At 42.7% G+C, this 24,684-nt stretch overlaps 1 protein-coding gene and 1 long non-coding RNA gene across 3 annotated transcripts in view; one reads left to right on the top strand and one right to left on the bottom strand.

Annotated features, from left to right (window-relative positions):
• Positions 1-5,510: 5,510 nt before the first annotated feature.
• Positions 5,511-23,645, bottom strand: LOC113625894 (uncharacterized). The gene is made up of 3 exons (XR_003434923.1): positions 23,549-23,645; positions 6,345-6,443; positions 5,511-5,955 (listed from the first exon to the last, which is right to left on the bottom strand). It is a non-coding gene; the product is annotated as an uncharacterized LOC113625894 (long non-coding RNA).
• Positions 23,646-23,675: 30 nt separating this feature from the next.
• GASK1B (golgi associated kinase 1B) overlaps positions 23,676-24,684 on the top strand; it is a 42,589-nt gene continuing 41,580 nt past the window's right edge. Inside the window, exon 1 of one of the 2 annotated variants that reach the window (XM_027116818.1) lies at positions 23,676-23,786. The gene's annotated coding sequence lies outside the window, so the exon portion shown is untranslated. Of the gene's footprint in view, positions 23,787-24,073; positions 24,295-24,684 lie in introns of those variants that run through there. The other variant, XM_027116817.1, reaches the window with a different exon arrangement.

The following is a 24,684-nucleotide window of genomic DNA, read 5'->3' as shown; positions in this document are numbered from 1 at the left end:
AGAATTACCAACACAATGTTGAAGAACAGTAAAGAGAAGCACTACCCAACCTGAAGGCTTACTGGAAAGTACAATAATCAAGACAACGTGGTACTGGTGAAAGAATACACACTTAGATCCACGGAACAGAATGGAGAGCCCCAGATAGACCCACATGTGTAGAGCCAACTGCTTTCTGGTAAAGAAACGAAGGCAACTTAATGGAGAAAGGACAGTATTTTAACAAATAGTGCTGGAATAACTAGACATCCATGTGCAAAACAAACTAAGCTAGATGCAGACCTTACACTTTTCACAAAATTTTAACACATATCACACACTTAAATGTAAAATACGAAACTTTAAAACTTGTAAAAGATAGGATAGGAGAACATCTGAATGACTTTGGATCTGGTGATGAACTTTAATATACAACACTAAAAGCACAACGAATGAAAGAAACAATTGATTAATTGAACTTACTAAGATTAAAAACTTCTCTGAGAAAGACATTAAGAGAATGAAAAGACAACGCTGATACGGGAGAAAACATTTGTAAAATACATATCAGATAAAGGACTCGTATCCAAAAACATACAAAGGACCCTTAAAATTCAACAGTAGGAAAACCAATTACACAGCTTAAAAAGTGGACTCAAGATCTGAACAGGTAGCTCATAAAAGTTTTAAAAGTGGCAAATAATCATACGAAAGGAGTCTCAACATCACGTCACTAGGCAATTACAAGTTAAAACATTTGCAAATTAAATCACACTTCAAAACCTACTAGAATGGCTCCAGTTCAAAAATCTGACAATTCCAAATTATGGAAACACCTTGGAACAATAGGAACTCTCTTTCATTGCAGGTGGGATTGCAAAATTGTGTGGTTACTTTGGAAGACAGGTGGTTTCTTACAAAGATAAACATAGTCTTACCATATAATCCAGCAATCATCCTTCCAGGTATTTACAAAAAATGAAGGGAAACTTATGTCTATACAAATGTTTCTAGCAGCTTTATTCATAATTGCTAAAAACTGTAAGCAAACAAGACGTCCCTCGATAGGTGAGTGGATAAACAAACTGTAATACCTCCATACAGTGGCATATTATTTACCAATAAAAGAAAGAATCAAACCACAAAAAGACATGAAGGAACTTTAAATGCATCTTTCTGAGTCAAGGAAGCCAATCCGAAAAGGCTCCATACTGTATGATTACAAATACATGACGTTCTGGACAAAACGAAACTATGAAGACAGTAAAAAGATCGGTAGTTGTGAGAAGTTCAAGCGGGGCAGGGGAGGAATGAAGGTGTGAAGCACAGGGGATTAAGGGCAGTGAAACTATCTGTATGATCATGTAATGGTGGGTACTTGACATTATACATTTGTCAGAACCCATAGAACTAGCCTAAAGAGTGAACTCTAAACTACAGACTTTAGCTCATAAAAATGTTTCAGTATTGGTTTATCCATTGTATCAAAGGTACCACACTAATGCAAGATATTATTAACAGGGGAACTGTGAGAGAGGAGAGACAGGGTATATGGGAACTCTGTCCTGTCTGCTTAATTTTTATGTAAATCTAGAGATGTTCTAAAAAATAAACTTGGAGGGGGGAGGGATAAATTAGGAGTTTGGGATTAACAGATACACACTACTATATATAAAATAGATAAACGACAAGGACCTTCTGTATAACACAGGGAAATATATTAAGTATCTTGGAATACCCTATAATGGAAAAGAATCTGAAAAAGAATATATACAGATACGTGTGTGTGTATATATATATATATATATAACTGAATCACTGTTCTGTATACCTGAAACATTGTAAATCACCTATACTTCAATACATAAGTAAATTTTAAAAAAATCTACAAAAGTATTAATTTTGTGATTATTTTATGGCAATTACACTATTTCCTCAGCCAGGTAAATATATCAATCACATAAACATGATAAGGTATATACCTATATATATATTTTTATTTGATTGTATTTTTCAACCATTCACTAAATAAGAGAAGTACTTATAAAGTGAAACATATCCTGAGGAGTACTACTTTATTCTTTCCTTTAGAATCAAAACCAATTATTTCCCATTTTGATCATTGAACAGATGTTTATCATTTTATGACTCTTTGGGGGTAAGTATGGCTGTAAGGGCTTTCCAAAATCTAGGCTACTCTCCCTCCCTCCAGTAGTTGCTAAATGATCATATAGGATCCTACTGGGTGTGCTCTCCTGCTCCCAAATTTGAGGATTCTATACATAATGAGAAATTATGAATTGTGTGAAGGCAGAAAAAACCTGTTTATTCACGAGATAGTGTAATCATCCACTGTAGTCTTTAAAAGAACTCTCCCTGGGCTCTTTGGAAAAGAAGGAATCAGTTTATCACAAATAATTTTCAAGAAGAGTTTTATTATATCCAGAAAGCAAACAAAATTTTCCAAGAATAACCTGACATTAGAAAAAATACACTGTGATACTGAGAATTGATGAGGCAAACTGTTAAAAATAAATGTTCCTGTCCTGATCCAAAGTTTATTTTTCATGTAAACTATTTCACAATAAAGTTTACCTCAAGGAAAAATAAAACTATTACCTTTTGTTGACTTTTAAAAATAGGGTTCACAAAAAATTAGATCTTTATTCCTTAAAAAGTTTACAATTCTCTAATGTACTGAACCAGTGATAGTTTTAATCACCTATTCTGAGAACACTAACATTATTTACTTACTTTCATTTATTTATATTAATTTCATGAAGTCTTTGAAGCAGTGTAGAATGAGGACATAATAATAGGGATAAAAGTTAAAAAACAGAGAACTTAGAAGAAAATCAAGATTGAAACAAAAGGTGCAGATTCTAAGGACCTGTATATTTGCTATATAAACTAGTGGTAAATTTTAGAGGCAGGTTTATAAAGTGCAGTCAGATCACAAAGGCCTATGTCAGGCATTTTTAAGGTACTATTAATTTTGCATCCTTCATCCTTAACATTCATGCATTCATCCAAGACATCTTTATGGCGGATGTACAGTAAACTGGGCAGTGTGATAGACACTGGGGACAGACAACAATCCCTATACCAGCTCAGCTCTCAGCTATGAGGGCAGCCAGATCATAAACAGTACATGTGGTCTATTAAATAGTAAGATGTATTAAGGAAAAAATAAAGGAGGGAGAAAGACAAATGTGTGTGGATGTGGGTGTGGTTGTATGTGGGGAGCTGTGTTTCTGGAAGGGTCATCAGGGAAGGCCTCCCAGAGAGGGAGACATTGAGGGATGGCTGGTGGGGGGGAGGGGAGAGGGAACAGTGAGGACAGAAGCCCTGAGGCCCATCTCAGGGCTCTGAGGAAGAGAAGGAGGTCACCGTGGGTGGACCTGGGGTGGTGAGAATGGGGTGAACAGGATGGGAGGGGCCTCATAAGGCCTACAGGGGACTCTGGATTTTCCTCTGGGAAAGATGGGGAGCAGCTCAAGTCCTGTGATCACAGGAGATGTATTAGTTATCTATTGCTGCATAACAAATTATCCCAAATGCAATGCCTTGGGGGACACTGGACATCTGTCCTCTCTCACAGTTTCTGTGGGTCAGGAATTTGGGAGCATCTTGGGTGGGGTTCTCACTCAGAGTCTCCCCCAAAACTGCATGGAGATGCTGGCCATGGTTCCAGGCACCTGAAGATGTGGATGGGCTGGAGGTGCCACCTCTGAGGAGGTTTGCTTATGGGCCAGGCACGTTGGCCCTCACTGCTTGGGGGGAGACCTCAGTTTCCCTTCACAGGCCTCATCAGAGGACTGCATGAGTAGCCCCATGTCATGGTGTGGCTTCCCCACAGTGAGAACTCCAAGAAGGCAGAGGTGCCGTTGTCTTTTATGACCTGGCACCTGAAGTCACACCCTGGGGCTTCTGCAGAATTCTGCTGGTTATACAGTCCATCCCTGACTCAGTGTGAGAGGGGACTGCATCACGGTGCAGGTACCAAGCACTGAGGATCATCCAGGGCTGTCTTGAGGGTGGGCCACCAGGGGGAAGAAAGGAGCGAATTCCTGGAACAATGTCCTTGTGTGGGTGCAAGCAGATGCGATCCTAGTGCAGAGCAGAGGGAGGCCTCCCTGTTGGACGCACAGGAAGGTCATACACAGGAACAAGTACACGTGGGCAGCTTCAGGAGGTGGCGAAGATGTGCTGGAGGCTTGTGTACATTCCCTTCTGATTTTTTCCTAATTCTCTGTGAAGTAGAAAATAAGGTCATATGTTAAGAATGAGGACTGTGAAGGAGGTTGTGGAAATTCTTCAGTATTCTAAGTTTTTCAGTATCTTTCAAGTGACGTTGGTTGTTGTCACTAAGCGTTGCTCAGTCATACAACTAAGGAGAAAAAACACTTTATTGATCACTGTTGTATTATAAGAGGCACAGGCTGGGTTTTGGGAAAGCAAAAGAAAACCAAATATGTGTGTATTTCATTTTTAAAAGACTGATTTTCTTCCTCTTTGATCTCAAGAACGTTCTATGTTTATAGCATGGAAACGTTTAAGCTATAAACGTTTTTCTGTTTTGCAATTAGATTATTTCGTTACTTCTGCATATGGAAGAGGATATAATACAGATAATTAAGAGTAGACATTTAAAATATAAGAAATTTGAAAAATAAATAAAATAAAATATAAGAAATTGTCTTTTCTTAGCTCAATCAGCCTAAGACCACCAGAGACAAACCTGTGCACCAACTAAGTCAGCTTTACTGACTCATTGCCATGTGGGAGACTGCACATCCAAGGAACCATGGGGAGTTTCACCAAAGAAAGGAAAAAAAAAGAGTTACTATGGGATTTTGCAAGAGTGGCCTTTAGGTGCAGTGTAAACGAGGTGGTGTTTTGATGGGCTCCAAGAAAAGTCAGGCTGTGTGTAAAGGGGCCACCATCAATTCTGGCCTGTGAAGTGAACCCACAGTTATGTTTTCCTTGGAAACAAAGTTAACGTAGATGTCAAATGCTGTGTCCAAGACCTGCTTGCTGAAACTCTGCACATGGACTGCCAGTCAAGGCTGCTTCAGAGTATCACAATGATTAAACTCCTCCAGACCAGACTCTGGTGTTTTATCTTTACTGAAATAATGTCAAACAGAAATGTTTCTGATAGTTCGTGATTTCAGACAATAAGAATTCTCAGTATGAAATCCATGGTCACCCCAAGAATTGGGCTGTTACTGCCTTTTATGGCTGCAGCTTGTATTTGGGAGAATTACTGTTTTCCGATAAATTCTCACCTGGCTTTACTTACAGTTCTGATTCTGGATTGACGAATGGTAAGGAAGATATTTACTCTCTATATTCAAACCAACTTTTAGGTTTTTACTCTATATTATTATAACATACTATAGCTCAAAATCTTGATGCATACGTCATTCTCCCTTCCTGGGTTATCTTGGTCAAGACACCTAAGGAGTTTGTACCTCATGTTTTAAATTCATAATATAAGGAGGTTGAAAGAAGTCCTCACCAGTTGGTTTATATAAAATTTGACCTCTTTTATTTTTAAAGCTGAAATTACAATGCCTCCTGCAGTATGTTTACAAGACCTCAGCATCCAAGTTCCCACAATTACGTCTGCCAGTCCCCAAAGGGGAAGCCTCCCAGGTGATCATGGGGCCCGTGTGACATTTTCATCTTCTTCTTTTCCTGTTCTAGTTTCCCTAGGTTACCAGCTACCAGCATCACAGCCGTCAGAAGAAGACCTCTTGCTGCCGTGACTGATGGATGTGGCACCACCGCTGTGCTCAAAATGCTGCAGCTCCTGAGGCGCTGGGCACCGTTAGTTCTAGAAGAAGCTCGGAGGAAGTCTCTCCTCACCATGATGTCCTCTGGGCCTTGAAGTCGTTCTGCTCCTGCTGGGTCTCTCAGCAGAGAAGCTTCTGCCTTCTGGGCTTCATCACCTGCACGTGATTCTCAATGCTTCAAACAAGCAAGCAAACAAAACAGAATCAAATAAACAAGTCAACCAATAATAACAATAAACAAAGGATGTCAATATTCTCAGGGATGGAGTTCATTCTACCTTACATGGAGACTGATCAAACCACAACACCTGACTTCAGCCTACAGGTCACTGCAACTTTGTCACAGACAAAGGACTTGTCTTAAGTGTGTGTGGTCAAAGGGCTCATTTGTTGAGGTAATTTAAACTCTCCATCTTTGGAGACCAAAAACTTCTCCTAGTATCACATTTAATTAAAAGTTTTACTTGATTTTACTCATCAAAAATATAAAATCCCTCGAGTCCAGGGCTTAGCCATGATACCTGTCGTGTACATAATCTTTACCGTGCCCGCCTGTGAACGTACATGGTCTCTCCACTTGCTTGTTGGTGTGAATGTGTGGTTTTTCTTCAACAGTGTTTCCAGTTGATGGATTCATAGGGTAAGAGGGAGGCAACACAACACCTGTGGTGGGAGGACAGTGGGGCAAGGTCAGGGGTGTGCTGATGGGCACTCTGACGAGAGCTGGCAGGCGCTTGGGGGGGGTAGAAACAAGTCAGGAGAGAAGGTCACTAGTAGGGCCCTAAAATGAAGACTTCTGGATGGAGGATAATGATACTAATGATAAATAATAATTATGGAGTGTTTACCATAGGCAGGGACTGCATGAAGACCCTTCTCTGCATTATTTTGTTCAGTTCTTAGACCAACTGGGTGCGTTACACGCTATTATTACCTCCATCTGATGGGTGACGAGGCTGAGCAAGGTTCAAAGGGTGATTTGCTCAGATCCACACGGCGCATCAGTGGTAGTGTTAGTTCTCAAGTCAAAATGTCTCTGATTTCAGTGATTTGGTTATTCATTTTTAATATACTTTCTAAAGTATTATGAGATCCATGCCTCATTCTGACCTCTGTGAAGATACCTGAAATGTGCATTCAAGTATCTGAAACAGGTAAAAAACTATAACGTATCTATACACCTTGACATGTATGTTCAAAAGCTCACGTCTTACGACCACCTCTGAGTTAGGCACTCTGGCCAAAAGTGTGGGGCACTCTGACCAGCCAGTCCTTGCTCATCCACTTCTCCTGTGTCTGTGAGTATGTCAGACATAGCTGTACTCGAAACCTGGAGACTGTGATTAGAAGGGATATGAAAATACATTCTGAGAAGACAGCATAGTAGCTACCACAGTTCACGACATCGTTGCTGGTTCAAGCCTTTCTTTGATTCCAAGCAACAAGAAAAGCCATTTTTTGTCTGAGCCAGTTGAGTTATTTCCTCTTATTTGCCACCAAGAGTCCTGATCTCATCTCTGTTTTTCTTCTTAGGTGCTTATCTCCCTGCAGCATGCTGTTTACCAGATCGCCCTAGCTGGAGGTGTGGGGATCCTCTTCCATTTCTCCCTATTCCTCCTCTCCCTTTATCCAGAAATGTGAGAATTATCCTCCATTTCTCCCTATCCCTCCCTCTCCATATCCAATCAGATATCCTATGGCAGTTCTAACTCTGAAATGTCTCTAAAACCAACCTCACTCTTCCATTCCTATGGTCACAGCCATTGTTCACGCCTTCATCATCTTTTGTTTGATTTCCCCCTTGGTTAGTTTTCTTACTTCTAGTCTTGTTTCTTTGCACTCTGCCCACCATCCTTCTGTGAAAGTGAAATGATCATGTCACTTCCCTGAATACATTTTTCTCTTGGACCCATTGCCAAGAAGTTAAGAACTTCCTGGTGACACGTTTGGGACCCTTGTGAACCCTTGCTGAGGATGCCTCACATGGTCCTCGTGCCCAGGTCTCAGCATCAGCTCCTACCTATGTATCCTGCTACTTGGCTGCTGTGTTATCTTGTTATCTGGGTCCTATTCCTTTCAGGCATTGCTGTCCTGACCCTAAACTCTAATCTCATAATTAGGTGACTTTTATTGGCTCTTGGGATTCCTTGATATCCTGACTCCTTCTGTCTTTGGTACTTACCAGGTTTCCAAACCTGATATCATCTATAAATGACTTAGGAAGCTTTTAAGAAGCACATAGTTCCTTGACTCAACCCAGATACAGTGCATCAAAAATATTTTTTGAAATGAACTCCTGGAGATACAGAGGCAGACAGTTTGTAGAAGTGGTCACACCAAGCTTGAGTGTGTTTGCTGTTGCCTGCTCTCGGGGTCCTCTGATGCCTCTTCTCTACACTGACTGAGTTTCTTCCTTTACCTACTCCAGAGACTCCCGATTGGCCGACCCGCCTTGGAGTCCCCTCAGTTTACATCCTGGTCATCTCTGCTCTGGACCCTCATGCCATCAGCCAAGAATCAGTTATTTCAACCTCTGAGCTCTCCTACAGTTATGTAGTCCCTTCATAATTCCACATCCTTGGCTTTATTCTGTCTATTCTTGCTTTATCATCCATACTTCAACCTCTAGTTCAAGTCTAAATTACTTTTCCCATCTGCTTTGGCCATGTCTCCAACCATAAATTCTCCTCCTCATTTAGGGGCCCCAAATACTAGGTAGATAGGTAGATAGATAGGTAGACAGATAGTCACTAACCCTTTAAAATTATCATAAAGGTTCCAGTTAGTGGTAAGGTGCAGCTGATGGGAGACTGTATACATCTCTCTCAAACTCCACATTCAATAAAATTACATTGTTTGAAATTGAATTTGAATATTTACACAGAAATCAGCAAATACTCAGAAAATCCTACTCCCCCCTCCAAGGGACTGGGAAACATTTCCCATCATACCACTATTTCCAGAGTTAGACCAAGCTGTGGGAGCCCTGTGCCAACCTGCAGTACCTAATACAACACTTGCAGGTAAGACATGTGTACCATGAAAGCACAGGCGGACTGAGCCTGGATAGGTGGGTGGTTAGTGTTCTCTAGATCTCGAAAAGTAGAAAAGCGAACTCCTTATATTGCTCCAATCTGTTCACCTCCTAGACGATCCCTCTCAGCTAATGGCAATTACATTCACATGTCATTTAAGCAATCTGTACATCAAGTTTCTCGTCCATAAAATGGGGATGCTAGTAACATTTATATCATAGGGTTGTTCCGAGGATTACATGAGCTGTGATTGGCAAAGGGCTTAGAATAATGTCTGGAATAGTTGTGATTCCCTGAAATAGTATGTGAGTGTTTAAATAATTGCTCAGAGTAAAACCTGTGGAGTCAGCCTTGCTCCGTTCATTCTCTCATATCCTAGATTCGAAACTCCAGGAAATCCTTTTACTTTGCCTTTTAAAATATACATCTGGATCTGACCTCATCTTACCACCTCTCCTGTGACTACCATGTATCAGGGCTCCATCGTCCCAATCAGAGCTATTTTGATTGTCTGCAGATCCACCCCCCACCACAATCTGTTCCTGAAACAACCATCAGAGTGATGATTTTCAGTCATTTTTAGACCGCATCCGCTTCTCAACTGAAAACCCTCCAGGGCTCTCTAATTCCCTAGGGTAAAAGCCAGTGTCTTTACAGTGGCCTTGGCTTTGCTCTGAGCTCTCCCGGGACATGATACAGTCTCAGTCTATCCAGTCTGGCCGTCCTAGCCATCCTAGAATGGAGGGGCAGTAGGGAGTACAGCAGGATTGTTAAAACAAGAACAGGGGAGAAGGAAGATGGACACAGTGAAGCAGTGGGGGCAGGCATGAAGGGCGGGGTTTAAGTTGTACAGAGAAAACAAGTAAGAGGTAGAGTAGGAGCAGGTCAGGAATTTTGTCCAAAGCAGATCAACTAAGAGCTTGATCTGTACCCAGTCCCTTGGAAATAGGCTTAGTACGAAGAAGGCAAGATAGCAGCCACAACTAGTACCTGCAGAGAACCTGGTAACCCTGAATGCCCCTGAGTCCTGAGTAGACATGGGTCAAGTGTGGTCTGGCTTTGTTGTGCAGTATCAGAGCTGGGGACCCTGTGCAAGTCTGGACAAAAAAATATTTCCAAATCTGGTGGTATGTAGAATACACTCCACTAAGAATATTGACCTCCTCCTCTCCTAGAAAAGTGATGGGAATTGAATGTTCCTTGGGAACACTGGGATGGGTTTAGGATGAGGGCAAAGGTTAACACAGCAAAGAACAAAACCGTGGCAACCAAGGCACTTGGGAGAATCAACCTTGATCCAGCTCATGGATAATCTTCCTTTTCCTTGAGACAGAGAAAACATACACCAAGAACAAATATACTGTGACATCTTTAAGGTCTCATCTTGATAAGGTCGGGATTATAAACCAAACAAGAAGATAATCAAAAAGAAAACAAATATAAAAACATTGCACTAAGGAAAAGATCCTGCAACAAAACCTACTGGGATTTCAGCACAGAATCAGGATGGGATCCTGTCTGTTTTCTTACAGACCAGCCTCATCTTCTGCCTTTTCTCCTCTTCTGGTACCGATCTCTGTCTATTGATCCTGTTCTGGTCTGTACATGTACCTTTTAGGCTTTGTGTCTCATCCATGAGCTTGCTGTTAGCTGCCAGTACCTAAGAGTCAATACCCCTATGATGACGTGGCTGTGGCTTGTCCACTGGCTACTTGCTTTGCTTAGCTCCCTATGCTTTAGGTCCTTGATGGTACAGTAGGCTCTAGTGTTGTAATCTTTCCGCTGCTGCCTCTTTGTCCCCTGCATCCACCCCATCCTGGTTTTCTCCAGACCACATCCTTGGGTTAACCCAGGTTACCCTCAGAGATACACCCACAGAGGTAGACTGTGCAAACACCTCAGGACAGGATAGAAAATTCCATCATAGCACATCCAGGTACCAGATAAAAGATTCTGGAGTGCTGACAAGGTCAAAGCTTGGTCTTGGAAAATTTGTTCCAACTGAGGATTTAGGACTTGGTGATCAATCATTTCTACTCAGCAGCTGAGGCTGCTGGTTCCCCACAGAGTTCTCGTAGCCAGTGTGCCCTCCCGCAGCCTCTCAGAGTAGAGGAGCTCAAGCTTAGAACTACTACAGCTTCCTCCAGAGAACTGCCCTCGCCTTTGGCTGAGAGGAGCTGCCCCTCCCAGAGAGGCTTGGGGCCTTACTCTCCCCTCCCCCATCAGCCCACCTAGATTAGATTTCAAATCTCACGTTTTGTGTAGGTGGAGTTGGGGGGAATGATGCTTCCACCACATAATCACCAGGTAATGTGGTTATGAGTCTGTGACTTTGTGCTGATCGTGTGCTGTCAATTAAAATGATCCTTCTTCCGACCTATAAATAAAATCTACCTTGTGACTTGGAGTTTTTTGGTCAATTCAAGCATTAATAACTTTCTCTAACTCTGATTAGGGAATTATTTCCAGATGAGAGCTCTGATACATCTTCTTGGACAAGCTGTCAAACCCACACTTCATCAAAGGTGCCTCACCCCTGTGATGACTTGCCTCTTTTGGAGGTAATAGATCTTTAGACTTATAAAAAAGAGGTAGGAGGTGGTGTGTGAGTTCCTCTCATCAAACTGCATTGATGTGAAGCTCTAGAGAGAGGTATTGGATTCTGTTTCCATGGCAACTGCTTCACTGCTCAAGGGGAAAAACAGGACAGCAATTGAAGTCTGTATTAATAGCAGCTCTAAATATAATCAGTAATGTGTTGAAGTCAAGTGAAAGGACCACAAAAAAGCAACAGGTAAACCTTACAACCATGCAGGGTGGGGTTGAAAAATGAGGGGTTGTACAAATACTATTGCAACTACAATAGGCTTTAAGAATTACAGGAATGGGGGCTTCCCTGGTGGCACGGTGGTTAAGAATCCGCCTGCCGATGCAGGAGACACGGTTTTGAACCCTGGTCCGGGAAGATCCCACATGCCGTGGAGCAACTAAGCCTGTGCGCCACAACTATGGAGCCTGCGCTCTAGAGCCCGCGAGCCACACCTACTGAGTCCACGTGCCACACCTACTGAACCTATGTGCCACAACTACTGAAGCCCACATGCCTAGAGCCTGTGCTCCACAACAAGAGAAGCCACTGCGATGAGAAGCCCGTGTATGGCAAGGAAGAGTAGCCCCCACTCGTTGCAACTGGAGAAAGCACACACGCAGCAACGAAGACCCAATGCAGCCAAAAATAAAATAAATTCAAAAGACTAGACTTAAAAAAAAAAAAGAATTACAGGAATGTTTGGTGACAAATATAGTTTTGAGGAGAATCAACTATTATTTTATTTGCCCATTCATTCAGGTGAATGAATCTGAATCTGTAGAATCCTGATCGTATGTCAGCCACGAGTAGGATCTGAAGGCACAGAGGTATGTCAGGACTCTCTCTTTCTTACAGGCTCTCATGGTTTTATGGGGACAATAGAAAAAAACCTACTGTGATTATAACGATGCTTTACTCGTCTACCCAACACCATTCTAAGCGTTTCCCACCGTGTAGCAGTCAGGAGGTTAGGGATTGTATGGGATTAATATCACACGCAGCTCCAGGGATAATTCAAAGTCATTTACTATAGTTATTGGTTCAGCAGTTCCTGACCTCCGGTTCACAGCCCCTGGTGGACCCCATGGAGCACCTGGCCTGACCTCCGGTTCGCAGCCCCTGGTGGACCCCATGGAGCACCTGGCCCTTACCTTTGACCCCGACAATGGGTGCTGCTTCCTGCCCTTCTTCAGGCCTGCTCTGCACACTCACGGCCCAAGGTTGCCCAGCCACGTGCCCAGCCGTGTGAGGGAAAGGCAAAGGCAGACTTGGGGTCACCGTCTGTGACGATCCTCTCTCCTCAAACCCAGCGCCTCTGGCTTCACGGACCCCACATGTGTCTCGGCCCCTTGTTGCCCTGGCCACAAGTTGGAAGATGCCCACGGGAGACTTCTGAGGTGACGCGAGTCCCCTGCGTGTATCCCTTTCTAGGGATTCCAGCTGCTGCAAACCATTTGTGCTGGCTCTCCAAGGCCTTCAAAGGATTGCTTATATGTGTTTACAACTTTTAAAGTTATTTTTGGTAGAAGATTTCATTCAGTATAAGCTACACTGTTGGGCCCAGGGCTCAAAATTGTATCCATTGAGTTTTAATTTCTATTATCATTTCTAAATGTTACTTTAAAATTTCTTTTAAATATGTGCTCAATCATTTTGAATCCCCTCTTATTGCATGCTCACTTTGTTGTCCCTTAAACATTATTTATATAGTAGATACTAAATTTATCTTTGGTTTCTAATTCTAAAATTTCTCTTTTTTTTGAATATTGGTGATTTCTGATAGTCATCTCATATAAACTGATATTCTTTTGTGGAAAATTTAAATTTGAGAATTGTTTCTTTTAGAGAACTTGCAAACAGTGGTTATATGTTTTTCCTTATTTGTCCTGAGTCTAGGTTTAAAGTACGAAGGTCTTTGAGAGTAACGGCCTCTGACACAATGCTGAAGCAGAAGTTACGCATTTTATTCTTGAATTGTGTTCTCTGTGGAAAACTTAGAAAAGTGATAAAACGTTTAGTGATGAACTTAGATTCACTAAGCTTCTCAGACAGTTAAAAGCTTCAGCTGTTGAAGTTCCATACTCATCTTTTAAATGTTTTAAAATTTATTTAAAAATTAATATATTTTAGAGGGAAAGTTATTCACCTGTTAGCTAAAATTCGACTAATTTTAAAGGATTTTCTGTTTCTTAAAGAAAAGGACAATGTCTTTTTTTCCAAGGTCCAATAAGTGAAAATAAGCTTTGGTTTGGTTTGAAACTTAGGACAGATTGGTAGTTGAATTCTTCATCAAGCTAAAATGAATAATCTATAAAACTAATCAAAGTCTAGTTCTGCCACTTGGCAGATGGCAAATTTGGCCTGATTAGAATTGTCGTATTTGAGGCTGTGTGTAGGAGGGATCTGCTTAACTGTGTTGAGACCAGACAGGATGGGAAGAATTTGGGTCTGAAACCAGACATTATGTCTGGGAAGGTCCTAAGGTGGTGGCTGGGGAAGAGGGTGGAGAACAGACAGAGCTGAAAGCTCTTGGGAAGTCTGGCCTCGAAGATGGGATCCCAAACTCCCCTTGACGGCGAGATCCTAGAAGAAGGTCAACCCTCTTCTCCACAGCTACATCCAAAGGAACTCGACAGTGCCTGTCACAAAGTACTTGCTGCAAGGATATTTTAAATGAAAAAAGCAAAAAGACTAATGTAGGAGTCTAAAGATATGGCAACAGACACCTCAGGCTCTGATAACCCCTTACAAATGTCTGCATAGGAGGGAGAAACCTGCCTGGAGAAGGACTGTTTAAAACCATCCAACAACTCGGTGACTCCTCCCGTGAGCTGTGAGCAAAAGGCGGTGGTCAGCTCTGAATCTCTTTCTGGCCATGATAAGTAAACATTTCTAAGGTCTATTTTTCCCCACCACAGTGTCCTGGTAATGACTGAGTTAACTTCTTTTTGGTATGCTAAGGGCTTTTATTTATTAATTCATCTAATCCTCACACCAGCCCTATGAGGTGTTACTATTAAGAAAAGTAAAATGGATATTAGAGTTTTATACTTCTGTCATCAGTCATTATTGTTCTGGTAATATTGTTCTGGAGGTCTAACCAGCTGGAAGATGTCAAATCACCCGAGGGGAAGTCCTTCCCGGTGTGATCCACACCGTAATACCTTGTATGACAAACGCCCCGTGATGTCAGTTACATTGCTAAAGATCTCCAGACTGTAGCCTCCCAGCGGTTACCAGAGGCTAATTTTAAATAAAGGCAAAAATCACTGAAGGTTTGAATCCAAAGTAGCCAGCAGAATGTACCTGATTATCTTTTTTTTTTTTTGCGGTACACGGGCCTCTCACTTTTGCGGCCTCTCCCGTTGCGGAGCACAGGCTCCAGACGCGCAGGCTCGGCGGCCATGGCTCACGGGCCCAGCCGCTCCGCGGCATGTGGGATCTTCCCGGACCGGGGCACGAACCCGTGTCCCCTGCATCGGCAGGCGGACTCCCAACCACTGCGCCACCAGGGAAGCCCACCTGATTATCTTTTAAGTCCTTTGCTAAGTATAGAAGGAAATAGTGAATCAAATTCTGGATAATTTGCTGGATTAGTAATTCAGTAAGATTGATGACTGTTTCTTGAACCTGAAACTAAGTGTTGATCAATGTTTCACCCACTGGTGTTTTCTTATGGTCTCCTGAGAGAGTGCTCAGTCATCCGCGTCATCCTTGCAGGAAAAAGAGAGCAGGTGAATAAGCCATGACCTCTGTGGATCGAGCACTGTGCTAAGCGCTTTACGTACATATAACATAGATTTTAATTGTTAGAACAACACTTGAACTAGATACAATAACCCCAGTTTTTCAGATGAGGAAATTGAGCAAAATGAACTTTCTTGGTCTCTTAGTCCAGGCTAATAAGTCTATGGTAATATCTTGCACTGCTGGTGGGAATGTGAATTGGTTCAGCCACTATGGAGAACAATATGGAGGTTCCTTAAAAAACTACAAATAGAACTACCATATGACCCAGCAATCCCACTACTGGGCATATACCCTGAGGAAACCAAAATTCAAAAAGAGTCATGTACCAAAATGTTCATTGCAGCTCTATTTACAATAGCCCGGAGATGGAAACAACCTAAGTGCCCATCATCGGATGAATGGATAAAGAAGATGTGGCACATATATACAATGGAATATTACTCAGCCATAAAAAGAAACGAAATTGAGCTATTTGTAATGAGGTGGATAGACCTAGAGTCTGTCATACAGAGTGAAGTAAGTCAGAAAGAAAAAGACAAATACCGTATGCTAACACATATATATGGAATTTAAGAAAAAAATGTCATGAAGAACCTAGGGGTAAAGCAGGAATAAAGACGCAGACCTCTTAGAGAACGGACTTGAGGTTATGGGGAGGGGGAAGGGTGAGCTGTGACAGGGCGAGAGAGACTCATGGGCATATACACACTAACAAACGCAGTAAGGTAGATAGCTAGTGGGAAGTAGCCGCATGGCACAGGGATATTGGCTCGGTGCTTTGTGACAGCCTGGAGGGGTGGGATGGGGAGGGTGGGAGGGAGGGAGACGCAACAGGGAAGACATATGGGAACATATGTTTATGTATGACTGATTCACTTTGTTATAAAGCAGAAACTAACACACCATTGTAAAGCAATTATACCCCAATAAAGATGTTAAAAAAAAAAAAAAAAAAAAAGAAATTACCATAGACTGGGTGGTTAAAACAACAAACATTTATTTCTCACGGTTCTGGAGGCTGGAAGGCTGAGATCGGGGTGCCAACGTGGCCAGGCTCTGGTTGAGAGCCCTCACCCTGGTTGGCAGGTGGCTGTCTTCTGGCTGTATCCTCACCCGGCCCAGAGCAGAGAGAGAAGAGGCATGCTCTTCTGTCTCTTCTCACAAGGGCACTAACTCCACCACAAGCACATCACCTTCATGATCTCACAACCTCCCGAAGGCCTCATCTCAAAACACCATCGCATTGGCCACTAGAGTTTCAATATGTGAATTTTGAGGAGAGACAACATTCAGTCCACAGCACCTGCCAAAAGCACCTCGCTGAGGTAAGAGTATTTTGTTTACAAGTTCCTCAGCTCCACTGAATTTAAATGCAGAATTATTGTCATCAGCTCTATTGTCTGGCTGTTTCTCTGTCCTAAGTAATTAGTGAAAAGGTAAAGCAGAGAGCATTGCCTTTGAGCTGGTGATGACCTCAATCAAGGTTGTCTTCATACCCCAAAGACCTGCAAAATAATGTGCCTTTTGAACCAAAGCTTTGGTTATTTCCTGTAGGGAAATAATTGGGGTGTGTTTTATTTAGAGAAGCAACATGTTCATTCTTATAAAAATAATTGATTTTCTTCTACGTGTACAGTGCTTTGTATCTGTTCACCTTTTCAACTGCAGAACCCATTCCAAGCTTCTTACCAAAGTTCTTTGGCTTCTAATTTCTGGCTACGATACACATTACATGTGGCCATGGGAACCTGAGGACTGCCTTTCGGAAACCACTGTGATTTTCCTGTAGAAGGTATCTTTATGGATGCAGAACTGGTGATGGCCTGTAGGGGATCTGATTTCTTTCTGTGATTTTCCTCCCCACTCAGCCACGAGGGCTCCTGGTTTTCATTCCATGGATTGTGAATGGCAGAGTCTCTCTCCAATTTCTTCTTTTCCCGGTATTTACAGGTTATGGCCTTGCTTTGAGCAAGGGGCTCGAATCGTAGGGCTGGGTGGTGAAGGCGAGTATGTGATGTAACCTGTTCTCTGTGTGTTCTAATCCAATGGATGCAATGTCTGGGAGCAAATAGAACACTCTTCATAAAGGGAGAAGAGGTACAGAGCGGCCTCACATAATGTGGTTTTGAGTCTTCTGAACTTCTTACTTTATCCTTCCTCTTTTGGCATTTTCCTCTCTTCTTCCTGGCCTGTCCCCTTCTTTTTGGGGCTTGTCCACCAGGGCAATGGGTCTCGAGCACAGGCATGCATCAGATAACTGGAGGGCTCGTTACCGTACAGATTACGTGGCTTCTCCTCCAGATTTTCTAATTTAGCGGATCTGGAGTGAGGTTGAAGGCTTGCATTTCTGATAAATTCACAGATGGAGCTGATACTGCCGGTCCAAGGCCAGAGTTTGAAAACCACTGGTCTAGGGATTCTCAGCTGCCAACGCCTGGAAGTGGGACGGGGAGGATAGGCTCTTCCCTGACCTTGCACCCCAGTTCCTGCCTGGAAACCAGTGTGTACTGCTAGGGCCTCTGTGTCTCCGAATAAAACATGAAAATCCCTCCATCAGGGTTTGCCTGTAGTTCTTTCCTGGGGCTTGAATGCATAGGGTGGACGGGCCAGATACATGACACTAACACATTCTGTCTTTTCTAATCCAGTTTCTTTATCAATTTATAACCGTGTGTGCGTGGTTTTCAGAGCCCAACAATTTATCAGATGTGCCACACATGTCTGAACCATCGTGGGGAACACAACTGAGTCTCAAAAACGAGACACCAGTGTAAAAACGACCCCAGATTTCTCTCTGTCTTCTTTTCCTGTCCTTTTAAGGTGTTTATTTATAGCTCCATTTCTAATGTGCCCAATTTAATCTAGGATCGCCAGGGGGCCTTCCTTCCTTTACTTGTACTCCACCAGCAGCTTATTCTTTGACACCAACTTGCTTTCGGGGAGGAGAGGAGAGATCCTTCCTCTGCACTAGTACCCTGCAAGGAGCCTAAGGATTGAGAGTGCTTTATCCCATCTTCATCCCTCCACACAGGCTGAAGACCACTGCTGCTTGGGGCGTTCTGTCCTAAGACAAGAACGACCCAGGGCCAGCGTGTCTGTCTGTCCTGGCTTCCCTGGGAGTGTGGGTTGGAAACAGAGAATTGAGGCCTTCAGTATCCACGGCTGAAACAGAGAAACTTAGTTGTCTAGACTGTCTGGGGCTTTTAGAAGGAACTTGCCTCAGAGTTAACCTACTTTTTCTGTACTCCACAATGAGTCTGTGTGTTCTTGGGTTTTATAATTATAAAACAGATGCTGACTATTATCACATGCATAGATCATCTAATTATCTAGAAGTGAAATGACAACCCTACAAACATCTGTTGCTTCCAATATGTGTCAACTTGACTGTCATATATTTTACCTGTTTCCTATACTATGCTGTGTTTCTGGAAACATTGCTCAGTTTCTGGGCACGTGGTGGGACCATCCTAACACAAACACAACTTTAAATAAACGGAACCAACATTCCTAGGGAGATGAGGCTAAAGGGATTGTTGTGGGAGATTTCTACACCGGGAAAAGGCGAGGTTACTCTTCACCAGATATAACAGTAGACAGAGGGGAGGAGACCCAATGCAGTGAAAGGCCAGCCTGTGCATCCCCTGGAAATAGACCTATTGGTGCTCTCTTGGTCGCACGTGAGAGATGGACCTAGGACACTCAGCATCGCTTCATAGATGGGTGAGTCTAGCTTTTTTTTTTTTTTTTTTTTTGCGGGCCTCTCACTGCTGTGGCCTCTCCCATTGCGGAGCACAGGCTCTGGACGTGCAGGCTCAGCGGCCATGGCTCACGGGCCCAGCCGCTCCGCGGCATGTGGGATCTTCCCGGACCGAGGCATGAACCCGTGTCCCCTGCATCGGCAGGCGGACTCTCAACCACTGCGCCACCAGGGAAGCCTGGTAAGTCTAGCTTTGAGAAGACATGGGGTTTTCTTTGAAAGTACTTCTATTGAGACTAGGTGTGGTGGCCTGGGTCAATAGGAGAAACGTCCTTAGCAGTGTGTCATCAGTGTCAGATAAAAGTGCACGTATCTCTACAACACGTAACACAAAACGTGTAACTTCTTTATAAGGTTTTAAAGACAGATCGAAGCACTACTGAAAGAACCACCAACTTCTTGGTACCAATTAAACCCCTTTGTAACAAAATTTCAAAGCTTATCAGGCTAAGAGAGTTTCAGAAACAGGTCAGGCCAGCTTGGTCCCGCCCAGGCCTGCTGTTAGGATGGGTAGCAAGAGTACTAGCAAATTCCTCATGACAAGCAGGTCAGAGGTCAGACCCAAGAACCGAGGCTAAGGCCAGGCTTATGATTCTAAGAGAGCTGTGGGTCCTATAGGTCAGGAGGATGGTGGACAAGTGTTAAGGACCCTGGGGGCAGGTCTGGACAGCACAGACCAGGGATAGAGTATCCATCTGTGGGTCTATAGCCTACGTAACAAGTCTGGGTCAACCACAGCAAGGAAAAGCTTATACTTAGGTCTTCAGTGACTGGAGCCCTTACGTAATCCTCTGGTGGGTGAGCTTGTTCCCACGGTAGCAGCAAACAGTACACCTGACAGACATGGGGAAAGGAGAGTCCTTCCTACTGTCGGCCCTGGTCCTGGACTTCTCCCAGGTTGAAGGAGAAACAGCCTTTCCACACGTGGGTCTTTCCCTTGGAAGAACTGAAGGATTTAAAGATTATTTCCCTGACAGTAAAACCTAACGCGCGTCACTTGACTGTGAAAAGCTGTTAATTTGCCTCTGAAACTAGCCATTTAACCTTTAGAAGAGTGAATTATAACGCTGCACACTGGACATTTTTCACACTATGGATTTCTGGGCCGCTCCTCACAGCAATTAAAGGAGAACCTCTGGGGAGCTGGATGGGACCTAGGCATCTATTCTTCAAAGTTTCAGTGATTTCGTTGTTCTTCAAGTTTTTAATTTAATTCTTGAATGACGAAAGTATCAGGACCTCTTCATTGTAAATAAAAAAGATGTGAAACATTGTTACTCTCTCACTCCCTTTCTGTATGGGGGTATAACGGCTATATCCACAATATAAAGAATATAAATGAATATTTGTTAAATAAATATTTGTTAAATAAAATAAATAAAAATAAAAATAAATAAAAAAATATTTGTTAAATAAATATTTGTTTACCCACCACCTCTTTCAGTTTTATTAAAGGATAAGATATATATGGAAAAGTGCACAAATAGTAAATGGATAGCCAAGGAATTATTCCCAAATAAATATCATCTAGGTCAAGAAATAGAACATTAGGGAGTTCCCTGGTGGTCCAGTGATTACACTAACGAACGTAGTAAGGTAGATAGCTAGTGGGAAGCAGCCGCATGGCACAGGGATATCGGCTCGGTGCTCTGTGACAGCCTGGAGGGGTGGGATAGGGAGGGTGGGAGGGAGGGAGACGCAAGAGGGAAGACATATGGGAACATATGTATATGTATAACTGATTCACTTTGTTATGAAGCAGAAACTAACACACCATTGTAAAGCAATTATACCCCAATAAAGATGTTAAAAAAAAAAAAAAGACTCAGCTCTTTCACTGCAGGGGCCCAGGTTCAATCCCTGGTCAGGGAACTAAGATCCACAAGGTGCATGGCATGGCCAAAAAAAAAAAAAGAAAAAGAAATGGAACACTGCCACAAACCCATGTTACTTCTCCATAAAGATATAAAAAATTCCCGGGTTATTTTAATGGGCCACACCATTGTCTTATCGTCTACCTTTACACTTTGTTTTGCTCATAGATCTATTTTTTAATGGAGAGAGAATACTTTAGGTATGAGGTAATATTATCATATCAGTCTCTCTGAGCTAATAATATTCAGAGCAGTAACAAGTATTTTGAGTGCTCCATGCGTCCTCACGTGGTGTATGTGAATATCATATCGTGACAACAAATTTTCAAACCGTGACTCACTCAAGGAATTCAGGCTTATTCTTCTAAAACTGAATGGAACTTCGCTCTGGAGCCCCATGATACCTGACAGGAGAAAATACCTTTCTGTTCAGTTTCAGCCGTGACCTTGAGCAACAGATGGGAATGGTTGCACATTCCAAAGTGTGATGTGAGATCCCTGTGCCTGGGAAGGCGGCTGCTGTCTTGGGGAGCCTGAGGTTGCTGAGGCAGAGGATGTGACTGTGTCTGTTGGACCATTTGTGGGCGATACACACAGGCCCAAGTGAGAAAGCCAGCCTGCTGGTTATTTCAAATGCTTTCCAAGAAAAGGGCCTGAAGAAACAAGGTGATCTCCACAGAATAGTGGGCTGCCAGATTCCAAGGGGCTGAGCAGACATCGACAGCCAGCCAGAGAGGCCACGATCTTCAAAGTGACTGCACTTCCACCCCAGGGCGGACGCGCAGGCCCAGCGGCCATGGCTCACGGGCCTAGCCGCTCTGCGGCACGTAGGATCCTCCCGGACCGGGGCACGAACCTGTGTCCCCTGCATCGGCAGGCGGACTCTCAACCACTGCGCCACCAGGGAAGCCCTTGGCCATACTTTTTTGAGGAACAGCGAGCTGCCCGAGAAGGGAAATGCTGTAAACATAAAAGAAATGTGAACATCGCGACTGCTACATAGAGTCTAACTGTTGATTCGTTTATGTGTGTGTATGTGTGTGTCTGCGGCTCAAATGATGGAGAAACTTAAAAAAGTCGGACTACAGAAATTATGCCTGAATTTTTATCCAAAGCAGTTGAAAAGGGCTACTAGTGCCCAGAGTGGGTTTGAATAGGCAGTGGGAAGAATGATTCAAATTGTTTTCTATCTGCTGAGCCCTGTTTATCCAGTGTATTTGTAATATCAATATATTAGCTACACCCATGATTCCATGAGCTCATTCCTAATTCTACCAGAGACCTTCCCCTTCGGCAGTGGTGACTCCCTGTCAGATGCCAGGGCTGGGAGAAGGGCCCCCAAGCAGTTCAATGAGGTGTCAGGGGGTGAGAGGAGGAGTTCACCAAGTTTGCTAAGCCAGACAACTCTTATCTACTTCCTAAGCATTTCGCCGCTAAAGAAACCTGCTCTGGAAACAGCTAGCAGAGTCTTCTGCTTAGCAGAACCTGGCCTCTGCCAAAGGCTTACTTTTACTTTTTAAAGACTTCAGGTCAGTTATTCTGAATACTGAAAATAACAAGACAGTTTTACAAACTGGCTTGGTTATAGTTTCCTTTCAAAAAGTTAATATTTACTATCTAGAAAATAATTCTGGGCTCATGGAAGTGTGCTTTAAGAGTATTGCTAGCATATGATCCAGCAATCCCACTCCTGGGCATATATCTGGAGGAAATCATGGTTTGAAAGGATACATGCACCCCAATGTTCATTGCAGTGCTGTTTACAACAGCCAGGACATGGAAGCAACCTAAATGTCCATCAACAGTGAATGAATAAAGAAGTGTGGTACATATTTACAATGGAATACTACTCAGCCATAAAAGAGAATGAAATGATGCCATTTGCAGCAACATGGATGGACCTAGAGATGATCACACTAAGTGAAGTAAGTCAGAAAGAGGAAGACAAATATCATATGATATCACTTATGTGTGGAATCTAAAAAAAAAAATGATACAAATGAACTTACTTGCAAAACGGACTCACGGACTTAGAGAATGAATTTATGGTTACCAGGGAGGAAGGTGGTAGGGAGGGATAGATTGGGAGTTTGGAATTAACATATACACACTACGATATATAAAACAGACAACCAACAAGGACCTACTGTATAGCCCAGGGAACTCTACTCAATATTCTGTAATAACCTAAATGGGAAAAGAATTTGAAAAAGAATAGATACATGTATATATATATAACAATCACTTTGCTGTATACCTGAAACTAACACAACATTGTTAATCAACTATTCCCCAATATAAAATAAAATTTAAAAAAAGAGTATTGGAGAACAAAGGAAATCAATTTGATGCTTACGTTCTCATACTGGCAGTTTAGCCAGTATCTATGGGTGCTTCTAGGAAGCATGGTCTGAGTCTGAGTGCTACAGGAACAGTTCTAGTATAATTTTTGGTATTTGATCAGTTGAAAGTTTATCCTTTCCTTCTACACGTATTCCAATGCCTTGACCTTTTCCACATTGTTAAATATAGTCTTTTTACAAGTACACACCATACTCTAATTCCCACTCCTTGCCCCCACACCCCCATAACAACCTTCTTTTCCTGTGGGGAAAACATTCCCTGGCCCCTGCCTGCCTGCGTGCCTTCTAGACTCTATTTACTGTAGAAGCAAAAACAATAAGTCTAAGTGAGACCCGGAGGTCATCAACCCCTGCCTTTGTGCCCGGACATGCAAGCCACCTAAAGCAATCACTAACCTGTTTTTAAAAGAAACCTCCAATCAGGGAGAATCCACAACTTCTTTTTGTGAACTGTTGCACCGGGCAACGGCACACTACAAATGTCTCTTCCCACCGATGTGGACTCTTATCGGCCTGTTCTTTTTTCTCCCTCATTTGCATTAACCCTTTCTTGCCTTTTTCTGAACTTCTGGGCCTTCTCTTCTCAGAAGCGGTGGGAGGCCAGTGTTACCCTGGACACAGCCAGGATGGAAAGGTAAGTCCCTGGCAACGTTGCTGCTCTAATCCCCGGTGGCTGGGATGGGCAGAGAAGTGAATGCCTTCACCTCATGAGGTGTTTATTTCACTGCTGCTAAGCGAACACTCTCTAATGCTTTTTAACACCGAAAAGACTGACACTTCTGAGTCTGTTTCCATACAGGACACTAGAGGGCTCCCAGGAGTTAAAAATAAGTGGAAAAATACGGCATTTGCTTTTTTTTTTCTCCAGAATTTAAAATTAAAGTTTATTTTTTACAATATTAAAAAAAAAGAAACCCTTACACATCTTAAAAGTGGGTTGTCAGCAGCCAGTGAACAAGTACCCGTTTTGCTTTGCAATCAGGAGTTTTCAAGGGAGCTTTGAAAGCAGAGCTGAAATATTTGAAATGTGGAACACTCTTGACCATGAAATATGTTCTACTTACATGCCTCAGCCTTTAATAGTTCTTTGCATTAGAGTCAGGGATTGCATTCTTCCTGGGGCCAAGCACGGGGCCAGCTGTGTAAGTAAGGTTGCTTTTTACCAGTTCTTCTTTTTAATAATGTGAAAAAGTAGAGCTAGAGGGCTTTTGGTTCTCTTCTTTCAGCTGACTTTGGTGAAAAGAAAAGGAATAAAAAACAGTTAGATGTGTGTTTTGTGTTTACGTGTGTGTGTGTTTCTGTGTGTGTGTGTGTGTGTGTGTGACTGAAAAATGTAATTGCTTCCGAGATACATGGGCATGTATGCCTTTATATTATGATAACCCTTAAAGTAAGATAATGGAATATATTATGAAGAAAAGACTGTACCATACGATTAAGAGAATATGTTTCTGAATTTGAATGTTAATACTTGGTGCTTCTGTCCAACTAGTTAAAGCAGGACTTTTAAAAATAAATAGAAGATAGCTACA

This window comes from Aethalodelphis obliquidens, unplaced genomic scaffold (genome assembly GCF_003676395.1).
Source record: "Aethalodelphis obliquidens isolate GAN/ISIS:26980383/991018 unplaced genomic scaffold, ASM367639v1 scaffold17, whole genome shotgun sequence".
Taxonomy (NCBI): Eukaryota; Metazoa; Chordata; class Mammalia; order Artiodactyla; family Delphinidae; genus Aethalodelphis; species Aethalodelphis obliquidens.
Note: the sequence above shows the minus strand (reverse complement) of the source record. Positions and strands in the feature narration are given on the sequence as shown.